Genomic DNA, 7,929 nt, shown 5'->3' on the forward strand with positions numbered 1-7,929 from the left:
CACCGCGGGGCAGGGGCATGTGCTGGGCACAGCCGGGTCCGCGCAGGCCCGGTCCTCCCTCGAGGGGTCTGGACCCTGGGCACCCTACTTTTAGAGTTGTCCTTTGGTGACAGGCGAGCCGGGGGCCGTAGCTTTGGGCAGGAGGAGAGGCGGACCGAGGCCAAAGCCGGCTTTCACGCCGCTGCTTGGGACAGGCATGTTTCCTGCCACATCTCTGCCACGCAACTCACTACCTCAACACTTTGCCTCTTTATTCTTTGAGGGGGTTTGGACTTAGGGCCTCCTATTTGGCTGGTGCTCTACCGCTAGTGCCATGCCTCCAGCCCAGATTTTTTTTGCTGATTATTTGGGGCTTCTTTTCGAACATTCTAGAATCAGATAGCCTACACGGTTATTCAGACTTGTGACCACGCAAGGGGCCACTCAGTTGTTTAAAGATGGCTGGAATTCGGCCAGGCGCCAGCGGCTCACACCTGCAATTTTGGCTCCTCAGGAAGCTGAGATCTGAGGATCTAGGCTCTAGGCCAGTCCAGGCAGAGCCAGCCACCAGATGCCTTGGGGCTGCCCCTGTCTGCCTCCCACGCCTGCTGACTTGCCTGGACGTTTTAGGTCCCCGGCATTGTGAGACCTGTGGCCTTCGGGTCCGACTCTTGCTGAGCTAGCCGTTTCCAAGTCGCCGCACGGTGTCCACGGGTCGATGCTGCATTCCTTCTTGTAGCTGCGTAGTATTCCCTTGAGCAAGGGGTCCGTGCTGTTCAGGCCCGTTGGTTGGTGGACATCTGGGTCATTTCCCTTTTGGCTCTGGTGGACACTGCTACTGTAAGCCTGCAGTGGTTGGTACCAGGTCTTCCGCTGGTTCGTTTGAAACAGGGTCCTGCTCTGTGTTCTTGAGATCCTCCTGACTTTGCCTCCCCAGTGATGGCATTATAGGTGTGCATCCACGTTTCAGTTGGGAACATGTGCTTTTTGTTATCTTTGGCACAGACCTGGGGTGGAGATGTTAGGCCACACAGTGGCTCTGTGTTTAACTATTTGAGGAACAGGCAGGGTTTTAGGGTCTTCCAGCTTTAGGAAACGTAAATGTGTAGCTGAGAACCACTAGAAGTCAGCAGCGCACCCAACCCCCGAGCACCGGGACTGCTTCTGCTTGTGGATCTACAGTGACCTCAGTAAAAATTCCCATCAAGTCCGGGGCCGGTGGCTCACACCTGTAATCCTAGCTACTCCAGGAGGCTGAGATCTGAGCATCAAAGCTTGAAGCCAACTAGGGAAGACAAATCTGTGTTTCTTATCTCTCATCAACTAGCTAAAACCAGAAGTGGAGGTATGGCTCAAGTGGTAGAGCACCAGCCTTGAGAGAAGTTGCCAGTAGAGTATGAAACCCTGAATTTCAAGCCCCAGTACCGCACGCGCCAAAACGTCCATTAAGATGAAAATATTTAAATGAAAATATTTAAATGCTGTTATTTCTCTTGATTATCATGTGTTTAGAGCCCCTATTCCCAGCCATGGAGAGCCCCCTCCCTTCTCTCCCCCTAAGGCTGGGCTAACCTTTGCCTCAGTCTCCCCACAGCTCAGCTCTTGACTCAGAACATTCGGGGTGCGGGAGGCTGCTCCCAGGGGTGCAGGGAGATGGGGGGGGGATGCCTGGGCCCTGGAGGCAGAGCGGGAGGGGAGGGGAGAGGAGCGGGCTGGCAGGGAGGCCAGGTGGCCTGTTTTGGAGCTCCGGGAAGCACAGACTTGCTGCTCTGCTGGCCTGTCCCCTGGCTGGAGGCAGTGATGGCCGGATTCCGGCGTTTGGCGTCTGCCTGTGCCACAGCCTGGCTCCAGGAGCTGCGGAGACGCAGGGAGCCCCGGCGCAGCCCGGGTTGTAAATTGCTGCTGATCAGGACAAGTTGATCGGTGACTTTGAGGGCGGGCAGGCCGGAGAGGGACAGGAAGGTGTTGGTGATGGGAGCAGCCTCGGGGCCACGCAGGGCCGTCTGCTGGCTTGTCACAGATAATAAAACTGCGTCGCCCGCCACGCACCCCCAGCCGGCGTCAGCCCAGATGTTGTAACCCGGGCCACGCGGCCAGGCCTGGTGTCAGAAAGCTCAGCCCATGCACCACGGATCCCACGCACATCATAAAGATACATTAATGGCCTGAGTGCCTTTACAGAAATACTAATGTTTTTTAGGAGAAACGAGAGTTGAAAATATTAAAAGGCAGAATTTTAATGGCTTAAAACAAAGCATGACAGCGTTGGGAAGAGAGACCAGAGCCCCTGCCCTCGGGTCTTAGTGTGTGAGGGCTCAGAGCGTGAAGTCACCTCTGGGGACTCCGGGGTCTTCTTTGCAGCCTCTTGGTGAATGGAAGGCCTGGCCAGAAACTTGCTCCTGGGAGGGCTGTGGAGGATGAGGTGCAGGATGGGATTTTGTGGGTCGTCTGGGCAGCATGGCTGGCTTGGAGGAAGGACTGCAGGCCCAGGGCGGGGGACACACCATGGACGCGGGAGCCCCAGCCAGTCCCCCTCTCCTGGGTTAGCTGGAGGATAGAAGCAGGGCAGGGTTTCCCCCAAGCCTGTTCTGTGGCTGTTGCCGGGCTGCCGCACGGCCTTGCTGCAGGACCTGTTCCTCCATTGGATCCTGCGCGGCTTGGATGGCCTGCCCCCAGGGAAGCAAGTTAAGCATGCAGGTCTGAAAGAGGCCATTTGCCCATGTCGGCAGGCGGGGGTGGGAGGGGGGTCCTCAGGGACGCAGGCTTATTGGGGCTAGGATCTGTCAGTACACGGCTCAGGTGTGTTATCGCTTATGTATTATTAAGGTAAATCGCATGAGTAAAACGAATCACTTTATAAAGTGCACAATTGGGTGACACTCAATGCATTCGCCCGAGGTGCCGTTTCCCCTCCGCCGTCACTCCCCCTCCCCGACACCATGTCCCAGGGTGAGCTGGGGCGGCTGGCCTGGGTCCCCCCACCCCAGCCTGTGCTGCGTGCTGAGTCCTGACCATTTCTCCCTCGGAGCTCCCACCCTCTTTGGATTTTAGCTGGGCCTGTGGGTTCCAGGCCCCAGTTAAAGATCCGAAAACGGAGGCTTGGCGAGCAAAGGGAGCTGTCCAAGACTGCACAGTGGGTATGCAAAAGCTCCGGTAGCTGCCCCGAGAGCTCAGACGCCCTTCTTTACCGCCTGGGCCTGTCTCTGCCGGCCCACGGACCCCATGCCCACTCCCACCCACTGCCTCCTCCTGTGGCCCCGCCACCCACTGCCCGTGCCCGCCTGCCCCGCCAGCCTGCTCCCTCTCCCCACGACGGCCTCAGGGTGCTTTGCTCTCCCCAGGGCCTTTGCACGTGCCACCCTTGCCCCACTTGCTGGCTGCTCTTCACTACGCACGCCTGTCCCCCGTGCCCCTTCACACTCAGGCAGAATACGATTCACGGCAAGTGTCAGAAGCTGTCTGTCTGTCTTGCTGGAATGTGAGCTGGGGTGAGCAGAGGCCCGGGGCCCCCGAGGCTCTGTGTGGGCTCTGCCTGGCCTGGTTGGCAGGTCCGCCAGCAGCGAGTGTATGTGGAGACCCCCACCCCGCCTCAGCCTCTTCTCCAGGGGCGGCAAGGGGGCCTGGCGTTCACCCCACCTGACCGTCAGTGGGATGGTTAGTGGACCCTCAAGACCCCAGGACCCAGACCACAGGGCACTGCCTCACCCGACAGTCTGGGGCCCCTGTTAGAGCCTCCCGGGAGCAAGGGTCCCCTGGTGTGGCTCTGGCTCCAGAGCGGGGCACGGGGGCAGGGGCTGGGTGGTCCTCCGGCGCTGGCCCCGCTCCTGGGCTGGCCAGGCTGGGCTTGGCTGTGTGGTCTGCTGTGTCCCACGCTTCTTCCCCACACGCAGTTACATAAACCACGATAACACTTCATAAACATTTTTCCAACATGCGGAATGTTTGACATGACTTCAGCTATTTTAGAACTAATAAACAACGGTCTGTGTCATGGCCAACGTGCGCAGAGGCCGCAGCGCATTGTGGAAGATCAAAGCCTCCAGCCAGAGCTCTTCTTTGGGGAGAAAGAGGACGAGGAGAAGCCTCTCCTCCCCTGCCCTGGCTTCAGATCCACAGGGCCCAGCCCCAGGCCCGGGGGGGGGGGGGGGAGACGGGGGGAGGTGGGAGGGGTGATGGGGGGGAGACAAGGGCGGGGAAGGTGGGAGGGGGAGATGGGGTGGAAGGTGGGAGGGGGAGACAGGGGGAGGGGGGAGACAAGAGGGGAAGGTGGGAGGGGGAGATGGGGTGGAAGGTGGGAGGGGGAGACAGGGGGAGGGGGGAGACAAGAGGGGAAGGTGGGAGGGGGAGATGGGGTGGAAGGTGGGAGGGGGAGACAGGGGGAGGGGGGAGACAAGAGGGGAAGGTGGGAGGGGGAGATGGGGTGGAAGGTGGGAGGGGGAGACAAGGGGGGAAGGTGGGAGGGGGAGATAGGAGGGGATGAGGGGGGAAGGTGGGAGGGGGAGACAAGGGGGGAAGGTGGGAGGGGGAGATGGGAGGGGACGAGGGGGGGAAGGTGGGAGGGGGAGACAAAGGGGGAAGGTAGGAGGGGGAGACAAGGGGGGAGAGAAGGGGGAAGATGGGAGGGGGAGATGGGGGAGACAAAGGGGGGAAGGTGGGAGGGGGAGATGGGAGGGGACGAGGGGGGGAAGGTGGGAGGGGGAGATGGGAGGGGACGAGGGGGGGAAGGTGGGAGGGGGAGACAAGGGGGGAGAGAAGGGGGAAGATGGGAGGGGGAGATGGGGGGAGACAAGGGGGGAAGGTAGGAGGGGAGACAGGGGAGACAAGGGGGGAAGGTGGGGGCGGAGACGGGTCTGGAGCTGGCCAGGAAGCGCCCTGCTGCCCTGGGGTGCTCTCGGGGTCAGGCCTTTGCAGCCAGCAGGGCCTGGGCAGCTCCGAAGGCCCAGGCGGCGCTCACAGGGCCCAGCCTGGCAGACAGGCTCAGGCACCTGTTGTAGATGACGTTATTAGGATCTGCGGTTCGAGCCCTGGGTTCAGGGCTTTCCCTCTCACTGTCTTCCCCGCAGCTAGGACAGGCTAAGGAATGGAGGGAGGGAAGGAGGAAGGAAAGAGAGGAGGAAAGGAAGAAAGGGGGAGGGAGGGAGGAAGGGAAGAGGAAGAAAGGTGAGTGTAAGGTCCGCTCCTGGATGGCTAGCAGACTCCACCCTCCTCGCAGCAAAGTCTCCACCCAGTACCTGCGTTACCTAGGCAACTGGGACACCTGGAAGAGGTCACATCTGAATTTGATGTGGCCACACCTTTCCCTGCCCATACCCTACATAAGGCCTAAAGGGAGGGAGGGAAGGGGGAGGGAGAGCTCCGAGGGCGTCTCCTCCAGAGCCCCAGGCTCCTGTCCCGGTGGGCCTACATGTCCTGTAACTGTGTGTGGCCCCAATGGGGCCTCCAGAAGCACAGGCCTGTGACCAGGAGCCTGGAGCCCGGCCCTGGGCTCCCCGCTGCACATACCTGCCTGGCCCCGGCGTCTCCCAGGGCTTGCTCAAGGCTGAGCTGCCTTGCCTGGAAGGGATGGGGTCCTCCCCTGGGGGTACCCAGGAGGAAGGGGTTCCCTCTGCTGGGTGCCCATGGCCAGTGACTGGTACCGGAGGGCCCAGGAGACGGGGGAAGCCAGGGAGCCACCCCATGCAGCCGCTCCCATCAGGAGCTGACGCGGAACCAGCCCAGAACCCGACTACCCACGGGCCGGCCGGAGACTAGCGATGCCACGGGGCTGGGCCATACCCGGCCTGGCCTGGGAGCGCTGGAGGGCAAGTTCCGACCAGAGGCGGCCCCCAGATCAGCGGCAGCCCCTCTTCAGCCGTTCCTTAGCCCTGGATCCTGGCTGGGGGAGGAGGTTGTTGGCAGTGCCTGGCCCTTCATGCCCAGTTCTGCCCACGGCCCAGGGACCTGGCTGTGTGTGAGATCCTTTGGGATGGGCCTAGGGTACAGCACGGGCTGCTCCTGGTCCTGTGCGGGCCACACCGCCAAGTGCCCTGCTTTACCTAAGCTCCAGGTAGCGGTGAACCACGGAAGGGGTGCTGTGTGAACCCCTTGTGGGAGCCGGGCATGCTGAGATCGTCCCTCCCTGACCTGGTAACCCCGAGCCTCCCTCTCCTCAGTTTCGTCCAGGCAGGAAGTTGGGGCCCAGGCCCCATATCAGCCTCTCGGTCCATAAGCCAAGGCCTAACCATGAAGAACCAGGAGCATATCTCCTAAAATTAAGCTTGGAGGGGCTGGGGGTGTAGCTCCTTGTGCTGCGGCTCTGGGTTTGGGCCACAGCACTACCAGGTAAACAACGGTAGTGGGAGTCTGGCCTCCGGAGGCCCCAGGCTACGGGTCCTGCCCGAACCTCCACCCCACCACCAGGTGGCCTCAGTGCCCCAGGCACCAGCCTTCCAGGGCCCAGGCTGGGGCAGGGTAGGCTGGGGTCCCAAGGACAGCGCGCCCCCTTTCCCCTTGGCGTTCTCCTCCCTAGGAGCAGAAGCAAATGGCTGTGGTCCCTGCTTGCTTCCCCTCTGCACCTGTTCCTCACCCTGAGGGCCACCCCAGGGCTGTTTTATACAATGTGAGGCCGAGGCACATTGCTCTGGGACTGGTCCGTGCTGGTCAGCTGGGACTGGAGCAGTGGTCTGGCCCGGGTTCCCGCCCTTCCTGGAGGTCAGTCCTGCCTCTGGGTGGCCTGCTCTACTGAGGCAGAGTGTGTTCTCCACCGTGTCCACCGTCCAGCTCTGGCCTGGGGCGAGGTGCTCTGTGGGATGTACCGAGGTTCTGGCCAGCTGAGTGTGGGACAGGGCAAGTCCTTCCCCGACTGGACCAGGCACCTCTGTGCACTCATTCCTTCCGTTATCCACCTGTGTTCACCCCCCAGACACTGGCCCTGCCGCTTAGCCCCCGGCGGTGCGGATGGGGTACCGGCAAGGGGCCCTGGCCTGCTCCTGGAACCACTAGGGCCAGGGGGCACTTGCTGCCCCAAAGAGGGCCCACAGGCCACCAGCGTCTTGCTGGGCACTGCGCCCTCCCCCTGCCCTCCCCCCGCCCTCCCCCTGTCCTCCCCCTCATCCAATGCAAAGGCCCAGGATGTGATCCGGGGTCCCCCCACCTCCAGCCTTCTTTTAGGAAAGCGTGAGTCTCACTCCCTGACAGCTCTCTTCTCCCCAGCCCCTCCCCGGCCAGGGGCATCAGCAGACACCTCCGCCTGGCAGCAGAGCCTGGCACGATCCTCACCCTGCCTGGAAGCCTGCGTGGAACACCCACCCCATCGATCACGGAGGGGGCTGCGGCAGAGGGCTTCCTGCCATGGGCCTCGTCTTCCTCACACACCTGATTCAGCCTTTGTCCTGGGCAGTAGGCACGGGGGCTGTGGTCAGGCCTGGGGAGGAAGAAAGCCCTGTCCTCCGCCCTGCAGGGATAGGGACCCTGGGTGCCCACAGTCCTCCCCTTCCCTCCCCACCTCCACCCTCCGGGAGGGGCAGGGCAGCCCCTCCAACACGCTGCCCTGCACAGGGCCCGGGGTGCAGCCCAGGCATCGGCCCGTCAGGGGTGCAGTCAGGAAGCCTGGCTGTCCACATTCCACGGGACCTACCCCAGCTCCCTGGGGCCCTGCTGGGAGAGGGGTCCCTAGACCAGGGCTCACTGGGCAGCCTCAGGAGAGGGAGAGGCACCTGATCTACAGACAGCACCCTGGGGCCAGCCGCACCCTCCCACCAGCAGATGGATGCTCATTTCTTTTTCCTTTTATTTTTTTTTTTTGGGGGGGGAGCGCTCTACCACGTGAGCCACGCCTCCACTTCCGGCTTTTTCTGCGTATGTGGTGCTGAGGAATTGAATCCAGGGCCTCATGCATGCGAGGCAAGCGCTCTACCACTGAGCCACCTTCCCAGCCCTGGATGTTCATTTCTGAATATTACTGAAACCTCA

This window comes from Dipodomys merriami, unplaced genomic scaffold, assembly GCF_024711535.1.
Source record: "Dipodomys merriami isolate MVZ:Mamm:240054 unplaced genomic scaffold, mDipMer1.0.p SCAF_322, whole genome shotgun sequence".
NCBI lineage: Eukaryota > Metazoa > Chordata > Mammalia > Rodentia > Heteromyidae > Dipodomys > Dipodomys merriami.